This window comes from Leptidea sinapis, chromosome 19, assembly GCF_905404315.1.
Source record: "Leptidea sinapis chromosome 19, ilLepSina1.1, whole genome shotgun sequence".
In the NCBI taxonomy this organism is placed as follows: Eukaryota; Metazoa; Arthropoda; class Insecta; order Lepidoptera; family Pieridae; genus Leptidea; species Leptidea sinapis.
In genome coordinates, this window is record NC_066283.1 from 9518719 (window position 1) to 9532529 (window position 13811).

Genomic DNA, 13811 nt, shown 5'->3' on the forward strand with positions numbered 1-13811 from the left:
TATGATAACTACATTATGGGTATCGTATCCCAGGTTCTCGAGGGTGCTGAGAACAATTTTGTGATAATTTTTCAAATCCAAGATGGCCGCCGCACAAAAATATGTATTCAGCAATATGGATATCGTGTCCGAGGTTCTCAAGGGTGAAGAAAACAATTTTGGGATCATTTTTAAATCCAAGATGGCCTTCGCTCAAAAGTATGATAACTACATTATGGGTATCGTAACCCAGGTTCTCGAGGGTGCTGAGAAGAATTTTGTGATAATTTTTCAAATCCAAGATGGCCGCCGCACTAAAATATGTATTCAGCAATATGGATATCGTGTCCGAGGTTCTCGAGGGTGAAGAAAACAATTTTGGGATCATTTTTAAATCCAAGATGGCCGCCGCTCAAAAGTATGATGACTAGATTATGGGTATCGTATCAGAGGTTCTCGAGGGTGCTGAGAACGATTTTGTGATGATTATTCAAATCCTAGATTGCCGCCGCACAAAATTATGATTTCAGCAATATGGATATCGTACCCGAGGTTCTCGTGGGTGCAGAGAAAGATTTTGTGGTCAGTTTTCAAATCCAAGATGGCCTTCGCTCAAAAGTATGATAACTACATTATGGGTATCGTAACCCAGGTTCTCGAGGGTGCTGAGAACAATTTTGTGATCATTTTTTAAATCCAAGATGGCCGCCGCACAAAATTATGATTTCAGCAATATGGATATCGTACCCGAGGTTCTCGAGGGTGCAGAGAACGATTTTGTGATCATTTTTCAAATCCAAGATGGCCGCCTCTCAAAAGTATGATAACAACATTATGGGTATCGTATCAGAGTTTCTCGAGGGTGCTGAGAACGATTTTGTGATCATTTTTCAAATCCAAGATGGCCGCCGCACAAAAGTATGATTTTTGCAATATGGATATCGTACCCGAGGTTCTCGAGGGTGCAGAGAAAGATTTTCTGGACAGTTTTCAAATCCAAGATGGCCGCCGCTCAAAAGTATGATAACTACATTATGGGTATCGTATCCCAGGTTCTCGAGGGTGCTGAGAACGATTTTGTGATCATTTTTCCAATCCAAGATGGCCGCCGCTCAAAAGTATGATAACTACATTATGGGTATCGTATCCCAGGTTCTCGAGGGTGAAGAAAACAATTTTGGGATCATTTTTAAATCCGAGATGGCCGCCGCTCAAAAGTATGATCACTAGATTATGGATATCGTACCCGAGGTTCTCGAGGGTGCAGAGAAAGATTTTTTGGACAGTTTTCAAATCCAAGATGGCCGCCGCTCAAAAGTATGATAACTTCATTATGGGTATCGTATCCCAGGTTCTCGAGGGTGCTGAGAACGATTTTGTGATCATTTTTCCAATCCAAGATGGGCGCCGCTCAAAAGTATGATAACTACATTATGGGTATCGTAACCCAGGTTCTCGAGGGTGCTGAGAACAATTTTGTGATCATTTTTTTAAATCCAAGATGGCCGCCGCTCAAAAGTATGATAACTACATTATGGGTATCGTATCCCAGGTTCTCGAGGGTGCTGAGAAGAATTTTGTGATAATTTTTCAAAAGCAAGATGGCCGCCACACAAAAATATGTATTCAGCAATATGGATATCGTGTCCGAGGTTCTCGAGGGTGAAGAAAACAATTTTGGGATCATTTTTAAATCCGAGATGGCAGCCGCTCAAAAGTATGATGACTAGATTATGGGTATCGTATCAGAGGTTCTCGAGGGTGCTGAGAACGATTTTGTGATGATTATTCAAATCCTAGATTGCCGCCGCACAAAATTATGATTTCAGCAATATGGATATCGTACCCGAGGTTCTCGAGGGTTAGAGAAAGATTTTGTGGTCAGTTTTCAAATCCAAGATGGCCGCCGCTCAAAAGAATGATAACTAGATTATGGAAATCGTTTCCTAGGTTCTCGACGGTGCAGAGAAAGATTTGGTGATCATTTTTCAAATCCAAGATGGCTGCCGCACAAAACTATGATTTCAGCAATATGGATATCGTATCCTAGGTTCTCGAGAGTGCAGAAAACAATTTTGGGATCATTTTCAAATCCAAGATGGCCGCCGCTCAAAAGTATGTTAACAACATTATGGGTATCGTATCAGAGTTTCTCGAGGGTGCTGAGAACGATTTTGTGATCATTTTTCAAATCCAAGATGGCCGCCGCACAAAATTATGATTTTTGCAATATGGATATCGTACCCGAGGTTCTCGAGGGTGCAGAGAAAGATTTTCTGGACAGTTTTCAAATCCAAGATGGCCGCCGCTCAAAAGTATGATAACTACATTATGGATATCGTATCCCAGGTTCTCGAGGGTGCTGAGAACAATTTTGTGTTAATTTTTCAAATCCAAGATGGCCGCCGCACAAAAATATGTATTCAGCAATATGGATATCGTGTCCGAGGTTCTCGACGGTGAAGAAATCAATTTTGGGATCATTTTTAAATCCGAGATGGCCGCCGCTCAAAAGTATGATCACTAGATTATGGATATCGTACCCGAGGTTCTCGAGGGTGCCGAGAAAGATTTTTTGGACAGTTTCAAATCCAAGATGGCCGCCGCACAAAAATATGTATTCAGCAATATGGATATCGTGTCCGAGGTTCTCGAGGGTGAAGAAAACAATTTTGGGATCATTTTTAAATCCGAGATGGCCGCCGCTCAAAAGTATGATGACTAGATTATGGGTATCGTATCAGAGGTTCTCGAGGATGCTGAGAACGATTTTGTGATCATTATTCAAATCCTAGATTGCCGCCGCACAAAATTATGATTTCAGCAATATGGATATCGTACCCGAGGTTCTCGAGGGTGCAGAGAAAGATTTTGTGGACAGTTTTCAAATCCAAGATGGCCGCCGCTCAAAAGTATGATAACTACATTATGGGTATCTTATCCCAGATTCTCGAGGGTGCTGATAACGATTTTGTGATCATTTTTCTAATCCAAGATGGCCGCCGCACAAAATTGTGATAACTACATTATGGGCAGCGCATCCGAGGTTCTCGAGAGTGCAGAAAACAATTTTGGGATCATTTTTAAATCCAAGATGGCCGCCGCTCAAAAGTATGATAACTACATTATGGACATCGTAACCCAGGTTCTCGAGGGTGCTGAGAACAATTTTGTGATCATTTTTCAAATCCAATATGGCTGCCGCACAAAATTATGATTTCAGCAATATGGATATCGTATCCTAGGTTCTCGAGAGTGCAGAAAACAATTTTGGGATCATTTTCAAATCCAAGATGGCCGCCGCTCAAAAGTATGATGACTAGATTATGGGTATCGTATCAGAGGTTCTCGAGGATGCTGAGAACGATTTTGTGATCATTATTCAAATCCTAGATTGCCGCCGCACAAAATTATGATTTCAGCAATATGGATATCGTACCCGAGGTTCTCGAGGGTGCAGAGAAAGATTTTGTGGACAGTTTTCAAATCCAAGATGGCCACCGCTCAAAAGAATGATAACTACATTATGGGTATCGTATCCCAGGTTCTCGAGGGTGCTGAGAACAATTTTGTGATAATTTTTCAAATCCAAGATGGCCGCCGCACAAAAATATGTATTCAGCAATATGGATATCGTGTCCGAGGTTCTGGAGGGTGAAGAAAACAATTTTGGGATCATTTTTAAATCCAAGATGGCCTTCGCTCAAAAGTATGATAACTACATTATGGGTATCGTAACCCAGGTTCTCGAAAATATGTATTCAGCAATATGGATATCGTGTCCGAGGTTCTCGAGGGTGAAGAAAACAATTTTGGGATCATTTTTAAATCCGAGATGGCCGCCGCTCAAAAGTATGATGACTAGATTATGGGTATCGTATCAGAGGTTCTCGAGGGTGCTGAGAACGATTTTGTGATGATTATTCAAATCCTAGATTGCCGCCGCACAAAATTATGATTTCAGCAATATGGATATCGTACCCGAGGTTCTCGAGGGTGCAGAGAAAGATTTTGTGGTCAGTTTTCAAATCCAAGATGGCCGCCGCTCAAAAGTATGATAACTACATTATGGGTATCGTAACCCAGGTTCTCGAGGGTGCTGAGAACAATTTTGTGATCATTTTTTAAATCCAAGATGGCCGCCGCACAAAATTATGATTTCAGCAATATGGATATCGTACCCGAGGTTCTCGAGGGTGCAGAGAACGATTTTGTGATCATTTTTCAAATCCAAGATGGCCGCCTCTCAAAAGTATGATAACAACATTATGGGTATCGTATCAGAGTTTCTCGAGGGTGCTGAGAACGATTTTGTGATCATTTTTCAAATCCAAGATGGCCGCCGCACAAAATTATGATTTTTGCAATATGGATATCGTACCCGAGGTTCTCGAGGGTGCAGAGAAAGATTTTCTGGACAGTTTTCAAATCCAAGATGGCCGCCGCTCAAAAGTATGATAACTACATTATGGGTATCGTATCCCAGGTTCTCGAGGGTGCTGAGAACGATTTTGTTATCATTTTTCCAATCCAAGATGGCCGCCGCTCAAAAGTATGATAACTACATTATGGGTATCGTATCCCAGGTTCTGGAGGGTGAAGAAATCAATTTTGGGATCATTTTTAAATCCGAGATGGCCGCCGCTCAAAAGTATGATCACTAGATTATGGATATCGTACCCGAGGTTCTCGAGGGTGCAGAGAAAGATTTTTTGGACAGTTTTCAAATCCAAGATGGCCGCCGCTCAAAAGTATGATAACTTCATTATGGGTATCGTATCCCAGGTTCTCGAGGGTGCTGAGAACGATTTTGAGATCATTTTTCCAATCCAAGATGGGCGCCGCTCAAAAGTATGATAACTACATTATGGGTATCGTAACCCAGGTTCTCGAGGGTGCTGAGAACAATTTTGTGATCATTTTTTTAAATCCAAGATGGCCGCCGCTCAAAAGTATGATAACTACATTATGGGTATCGTAACCCAGGTTCTCGAGGGTGCTGAGAAGAATTTTGTGATAATTTTTCAAAAGCAAGATGGCCGCCACACAAAAATATGTATTCAGCAATATGGATATCGTGTCCAAGGTTCTCGAGGGTGAAGAAAACAATTTTGGGATCATTTTTAAATCCGAGATGGCAGCCGCTCAAAAGTATGATGACTAGATTATGGGTATCGTATCAGAGGTTCTCGAGGGTGCTGAGAACGATTTTGTGATGATTATTCAAATCCTAGATTGCCGCCGCACAAAATTATGATTTCAGCAATATGGATATCGTACCCGAGGTTCTCGAGGGTTAGAGAAAGATTTTGTGGTCAGTTTTCAAATCCAAGATGGCCGCCGCTCAAAAGAATGATAACTAGATTATGGAAATCGTTTCCTAGGTTCTCGACGGTGCAGAGAAAGATTTGGTGATCATTTTTCAAATCCAAGATGGCTGCCGCACAAAACTATGATTTCAGCAATATGGATATCGTATCCTAGGTTCTCGAGAGTGCAGAAAACAATTTTGGGATCATTTTCAAATCCAAGATGGCCGCCGCTCAAAAGTATGATAACTACATTATGGGTATCGTATCCCAAGTTCTCGAGGGTGCTGAGAACGATTTTGTGATCATTTTTCCAATCCAAGATGGCCGCCGCTCAAAAGTATGATAACTACATTATGGGTATCGTATCAGAGGTTCTCGAGGGTGCTGAGAACAATTTTGTGATAATTTTTCAAATCCAAGATGGCCGCCGCACAAAAATATGTATTCAGCAATATGGATATCGTGTCCGAGGTTCTCGAGGGTGAAGAAATCAATTTTGGGATCATTTTTAAATCCGAGATGGCCGCCGCTCAAAAGTATGATCACTAGATTATGGATATCGTACCCGAGGTTCTCGAGGGTGCAGAGAAATATTTTGAGGACAGTTTTCAAATCCAAGATGGCCGCCGCTGAAAAGTACGATAACTACATTATGGGTATCGTAACCCAGGTTCTCGAGGGTGCTGAGAACAATTTTGTGATAATTTTTCAAATCCAAGATGGCCGCCGCACAAAAATATGTATTCAGCAATATGGATATCGTGTCCGAGGTTCTGGAGGGTGAAGAAAACAATTTTGGGATCATTTTTAAATCCAAGATGGCCTTCGCTCAAAAGTATGATAACTACATTATGGGTATCGTAACCCAGGTTCTCGAGGGTGCTGAGAAGAATTTTGTGATAATTTTTCAAATCCAAGATGGCCGCCGCACTAAAATATGTATTCAGCAATATGGATATCGTGTCCGAGGTTCTCGAGGGTGAAGAAAACAATTTTGGGATCATTTTTAAATCCGAGATGGCCGCCGCTCAAAAGTATGATGACTAGATTATGGGTATCGTATCAGAGGTTCTCGAGGGTGTTGAGAACGATTTTGTGATGATTATTCAAATCCTACATTGCCGCCGCACAAAATTATGATTTCAGCAATATGGATATCGTACCCGAGGTTCTCGAGGGTGCAGAGAAAGATTTTGTGGTCAGTTTTCAAATCCAAGATGGCCGCCGCTCAAAAGTATGATAACTACATTATGGGTATCGTAACCCAGGTTCTCGAGGGTGCTGAGAACAATTTTGAGATCATTTTTTAAATCCAAGATGGCCGCCGCACAAAATTATGATTTCAGCAATATGGATATCGTACCCGAGGTTCTCGAGGGTGCAGAGAACGATTTTGTGATCATTTTTCAAATCCAAGATGGCCGCCTCTCAAAAGTATGATAACAACATTATGGGTATCGTATCAGAGTTTCTCGAGGGTGCTGAGAACGATTTTGTGATCATTTTTCAAATCCAAGATGGCCGCCGCACAAAATTATGATTTTTGCAATATGGATATCGTACCCGAGGTTCTCGAGGGTGCAGAGAAAGATTTTCTGGACAGTTTTCAAATCCAAGATGGCCGCCGCTCAAAAGTATGATAACTACATTATGGGTATCGTATCCCAGGTTCTCGAGGGTGCTGAGAACAATTTTGTGTTAATTTTTCAAATCCAAGATGGCCGCCGCACAAAAATATGTATTCAGCAATATGGATATCGTGTCCGAGGTTCTCGAGGGTGAAGAAATCAATTTTGGGATCATTTTTAAATCCGAGATGGCCGCCGCTCAAAAGTATGATCACTAGGTTATGGATATCGTACCCAAGGTTCTCGAGGGTGCAGAGAAATATTTTGAGGACAGTTTTCAAATCCAAGATGGCCGCCGCTGAAAAGTACGATAACTACATTATGGGTATCGTAACCCAGGTTCTCGAGGTTGCTGAGAACAATTTTGTGATAATTTTTCAAATCCAAGATGGCCGCCGCACAAAAATATGTATTCAGCAATATGGATATCGTGTCCGAGGTTCTGGAGGGTGAAGAAAACAATTTTGGGATCATTTTTAAATCCAAGATGGCCTTCGCTCAAAAGTATGATAACTACATTATGGGTATCGTAACCCAGGTTCTCGAGGGTGCTGAGAACAATTTTGTGATCATTTTTCAAATCCAAGATGGCCGCCGCACAAAATTATGATTTCAGCAATATGGATATCGTACCCGAGGTTCTCGAGGGTGCAGAGAACGATTTTGTGATCATTTTTCAAATCCAAGATGGCCGCCGCTCAAAAGTATGATAACAACATTATGGGTATCGTATCAGAGTTTCTCGAGGGTGCTGAGAACGATTTTGTGATCATTTTTCAAATCCAAGATGGCCGCCGCACAAAATTATGATTTTTGCAATATGGATATCGTACCCGAGGTTCTCGAGGGTGCAGAGAAAGATTTTCTGGACAGTTTTCAAATCCAAGATGGCCGCCGCTCAAAAGTATGATAACTACATTATGGGTATCGTATCCCAGGTTCTCGAGGGTGCTGAGAACGATTTTGTTATCATTTTTCCAATCCAAGATGGCCGCCGCTCAAAAGTATGATAAGTACATTATGGGTATCGTATCCCAGGTTCTGGAGGGTGAAGAAATCAATTTTGGGATCATTTTTAAATCCGAGATGGCCGCCGCTCAAAAGTATGATAACTTCATTATGGGTATCGTATCCCAGGTTCTCGAGGGTGCTGTGAACGATTTTGTGATCATTTTTCCAATCCAAGATGGCCGCCGCTCAAAAAAATGATAACTACATTATGGGTATCGTAACCCAGGTTCTCGAGGGTGCTGAGAACAATTTTGTGATCATTTTTTTAAATCCAAGATGGCCGCCGCACAAAATTATGATTTCAGCAATATGGATATCGTACCCGAGGTTCTCGAGGGTGCAGAGAACGATTTTGTGATCATTTTTCAAATCCAAGATGGCCGCCGCTCAAAAGTATGATAACTACATTATGAGTATCGTAACCCAGGTTCTCGAGGGTGCTGAGAAGAATTTTGTGATAATTTTTCAAAAGCAAGATGGCCGCCGCACAAAAATATGTATTCAGCAATATGGATATCGTGTCCGAGGTTCTCGAGGGTGAAGAAAACAATTTTGGGATCATTTTTAAATCCGAGATGGCCGCCGCTTAAAAGTATGATGACTAAATTATGGGTATCGTATCAGAGGTTCTCGAGGGTGCTGAGAACGATTTTGTGATGATTATTCAAATCCTAGAATGCCGCCGCACAAAATTATGATTTCAGCAATATGGATATCGTACCCGAGGTTCTCGAGGGTTAGAGAAAGATTTTGTGGTCAGTTTTCAAATCCAAGATGGCCGCCGCTCAAAAGAATGATAACTAGATTATGGAAATCGTTTCCTAGGTTCTCGAGGGTGCAGAGAAAGATTTGGTGATCATTTTTCAAATCCAAGATGGCTGCCGCACAAAACTATGATTTCAGCAATATGGATATCGTATCCTAGGTTCTCGAGAGTGCAGAAAACAATTTTGGGATCATTTTCAAATCCAAGATGGCCGCCGCTCAAAAGTATGATAACTACATTATGGGTATCGTATCCCAGGTTCTCGAGGGTGCTGAGAACGATTTTGTGATCATTTTTCCAATCCAAGATGGCCGCCGCTCAAAAGTATGATAACTACATTATGGGTATCGTATCAGAGGCTCTCGAGGGTGCTGAGAACAATTTTGTGATAATTTTTCAAATCCAAGATGGCCGCCGCACAAAAATATGTATTCAGCAATATGGATATCGTGTCCGAGGTTCTCGAGGGTGAAGAAATCAATTTTGGGATCATTTTTAAATCCGAGATGGCCGCCGCTCAAAAGTATGATCACTAGATTATGGATATCGTACCCGAGGTTCTCGAGGGTGCAGAGAAATATTTTGAGGACAGTTTTCAAATCCAAGATGGCCGCCGCTGAAAAGTACGATAACTACATTATGGGTATCGTAACCCAGGTTCTCGAGGGTGCTGAGAACAATTTTGTGATAATTTTTCAAATCCAAAATGGCCGCCGCACAAAAATATGTATTCAGCAATATGGATATCGTGTCCGAGGTTCTCGAGGGTGAAGAAATCAATTTTGGGATCATTTTTAAATCCGAGATGGCCGCCGCTCAAAAGTATGATCACTAGGTTATGGATATCGTACCCGAGGTTCTCGAGGGTGCAGAGAAATATTTTGAGGACAGTTTTCAAATCCAAGATGGCCGCCGCTGAAAAGTACGATAACTACATTATGGGTATCGTAACCCAGGTTCTCGAGGGTGCAGAGAAAGATTTTCTGGACAGTTTTCAAATCCAAGATGGCCGCCGCTCAAAAGTATGATAACTACATTATGGGTATCGTATCCCAGGTTCTCGAGGGTGCTGAGAACAATTTTGTGTTAATTTTTCAAATCCAAGATGGCCGCCGCACAAAAATATGTATTCAGCAATATGGATATCGTACCCGAGGTTCTCGAGGGTGCAGAGAAAGATTTTCTGGACAGTTTTCAAATCCAAGATGGCCGCCGCTCAAAAGTATGATAACTACATTATGGGTATCGTATCCCAGGTTCTCGAGGGTGCTGAGAACAATTTTGTGTTAATTTTTCAAATCCAAGATGGCCGCCGCACAAAAATATGTATTCAGCAATATGGATATCGTGTCCGAGGTTCTCGAGGGTGAAGAAATCAATTTTGGGATCATTTTTAAATCCGAGATGGCCGCCGCTCAAAAGTATGATCACTAGGTTATGGATATCGTACCCGAGGTTCTCGAGGGTGCAGAGAAATATTTTGAGGACAGTTTTCAAATCCAAGATGGCCGCCGCTGAAAAGTACGATAACTACATTATGGGTATCGTAACCCAGGTTCTCGAGGTTGCTGAGAACAATTTTGTGATAATTTTTCAAATCCAAGATGGCCGCCGCACAAAAATATGTATTCAGCAATATGGATATCGTGTCCGAGGTTCTGGAGGGTGAAGAAAACAATTTTGGGATCATTTTTAAATCCAAGATGGCCTTCGCTCAAAAGTATGATAACTACATTATGGGTATCGTAACCCAGGTTCTCGAGGGTGCTGAGAACAATTTTGTGATCATTTTTTAAATCCAAGATGGCCGCCGCACAAAATTATGATTTCAGCAATATGGATATCGTACCCGAGGTTCTCGAGGGTGCAGAGAACGATTTTGTGATCATTTTTCAAATCCAAGATGGCCGCCGCTCAAAAGTATGATAACAACATTATGGGTATCGTATCAGAGTTTCTCGAGGGTGCTGAGAACGATTTTGTGATCATTTTTCAAATCCAAGATGGCCGCCGCACAAAATTATGATTTTTGCAATATGGATATCGTACCCGAGGTTCTCGAGGGTGCAGAGAAAGATTTTCTGGACAGTTTTCAAATCCAAGATGGCCGCCGCTCAAAAGTATGATAACTACATTATGGGTATCGTATCCCAGGTTCTCGAGGGTGCTGAGAACGATTTTGTTATCATTTTTCCAATCCAAGATGGCCGCCGCACAAAATTATGATTTCAGCAATATGGATATCGTACCCGAGGTTCTCGAGGGTGCAGAGAACGATTTTGTGATCATTTTTCAAATCCAAGATGGCCGCCGCTCAAAAGTATGATAACAACATTATGGGTATCGTAACCCAGGTTCTCGAGGGTGCTGAGAAGAATTTTGTGATAATTTTTCAAAAGCAAGATGGCCGCCGCACAAAAATATGTATTCAGCAATATGGATATCGTGTCCGAGGTTCTCGAGGGTGAAGAAATCAATTTTGGGATCATTTTTAAATCCGAGATGGCCGCCGCTCAAAAGTATGATCACTAGATTATGGATATCGTACCCGAGGTTCTCGAGGGTGCAGACAAAGATTTTTTGGACAGTTTTCAAATCCAAGATGGCCGCCGCTCAAAAGTATGATAACTTCATTATGGGTATCGTATCCCAGGTTCTCGAGGGTGCTGTGAACGATTTTGTGATCATTTTTCCAATCCAAGATGGCCGCCGCTCAAAAAAATGATAACTACATTATGGGTATCGTAACCCAGGTTCTCGAGGGTGCTGAGAACAATTTTGTGATCATTTTTTTAAATCCAAGATGGCCGCCGCACAAAATTATGATTTCAGCAATATGGATATCGTACCCGAGGTTCTCGAGGGTGCAGAGAACGATTTTGTGATCATTTTTCAAATCCAAGATGGCCGCCGCTCAAAAGTATGATAACTACATTATGGGTATCGTAACCCAGGTTCTCGAGGGTGCTGAGAAGAATTTTGTGATAATTTTTCAAAAGCAAGATGGCCGCCGCACAAAAATATGTATTCAGCAATATGGATATCGTGTCCGAGGTTCTCGAGGGTGAAGAAAACAATTTTGGGATCATTTTTAAATCCGAGATGGCCGCCGCTTAAAAGTATGATGACTAAATTATGGGTATCGTATCAGAGGTTCTCGAGGGTGCTGAGAACGATTTTGTGATGATTATTCAAATCCTAGAATGCCGCCGCACAAAATTATGATTTCAGCAATATGGATATCGTACCCTAGGTTCTCGAGGGTTAGAGAAAGATTTTGTGGTCAGTTTTCAAATCCAAGATGGCCGCCGCTCAAAAGAATGATAACTAGATTATGGAAATCGTTTCCTAGGTTCTCGAGGGTGCAGAGAAAGATTTGGTGATCATTTTTCAAATCCAAGATGGCTGCCGCACAAAACTATGATTTCAGCAATATGGATATCGTATCCTAGGTTCTCGAGAGTGCAGAAAACAATTTTGGGATCATTTTCAAATCCAAGATGGCCGCCGCTCAAAAGTATGATAACTACATTATGGGTATCGTATCCCAGGTTCTCGAGGGTGCTGAGAACGATTTTGTGATCATTTTTCCAATCCAAGATGGCCGCCGCTCAAAAGTATGATAACTACATTATGGGTATCGTATCAGAGGTTCTCGAGGGTGCTGAGAACAATTTTGTGATAATTTTTCAAATCCAAGATGGCCGCCGCACAAAAATATGTATTCAGGAATATGGATATCGTGTCCGAGGTTCTCGAGGGTGAAGAAATCAATTTTGGGATCATTTTTAAATCCGAGATGGCCGCCGCTCAAAAGTATGATCACTAGATTATGGATATCGTACCCGAGGTTCTCGAGGGTGCAGAGAAATATTTTGAGGACAGTTTTCAAATCCAAGATGGCCGCCGCTGAAAAGTACGATAACTACATTATGGGTATCGTAACCCAGGTTCTCGAGGGTGCTGAGAACAATTTTGTGATAATTTTTCAAATCCAAAATGGCCGCCGCACAAAAATATGTATTCAGCAATATGGATATCGTGTCCGAGGTTCTGGAGGGTGAAGAAAACAATTTTGTGATCATTTTTAAATCCAAGATGGCCTTCGCTCAAAAGTATGATAACTACATTATGGGTATCGTAACCCAGGTTCTCGAGGGTGCTGAGAAGAATTTTGTGATAATTTTTCAAATCCAAGATGGCCGCCGCACTAAAATATGTATTCAGCAATATGGATATCGTGTCCGAGGTTCTCGAGGGTGAAGAAAACAATTTTGGGATCATTTTTAAATCCGAGATGGCCGCCGCTCAAAAGTATGATGACTAGATTATGGGTATCGTATCAGAGGTTCTCGAGGGTGCTGAGAACGATTTTGTGATGATTATTCAAATCCTAGATTGCCGCCGCACAAAATTATGATTTCAGCAATATGGATATCGTACCCGAGGTTCTCGAGGGTGCAGAGAAAGATTTTGTGGTCAGTTTTCAAATCCAAGATGGCCGCCGCTCAAAAGTATGATAACTACATTATGGGTATCGTAACCCAGGTTCTCGAGGGTGCTGAGAACAATTTTGTGATCATTTTTTAAATCCAAGATGGCCGCCGCACAAAATTATGATTTCAGCAATATGGATATCGTACCCGAGGTTCTCGAGGGTGCAGAGAACGATTTTGTGATCATTTTTCAAATCCAAGATGGCCGCCGCTCAAAAGTATGATAACAACATTATGGGTATCGTATCAGAGTTTCTCGAGGGTGCTGAGAACGATTTTGTGATCATTTTTCAAATCCAAGATGGCCGCCGCACAAAATTATGATTTTTGCAATATGGATATCGTACCCGAGGTTCTCGAGGGTGCAGAGAAAGATTTTCTGGACAGTTTTCAAATCCAAGATGGCCGCCGCTCAAAAGTATGATAACTACATTATGGGTATCGTATCCCAGGTTCTCGAGGGTGCTGAGAACAATTTTGTGTTAATTTTTCAAATCCAAGATGGCCGCCGCACAAAAATATGTATTCAGCAATATGGATATCGTGTCCGAAGTTCTCGAGGGTGAAGAAATCAATTTTGGGATCATTTTTAAATCCGAGATGGCCGCCGCTCAAAAGT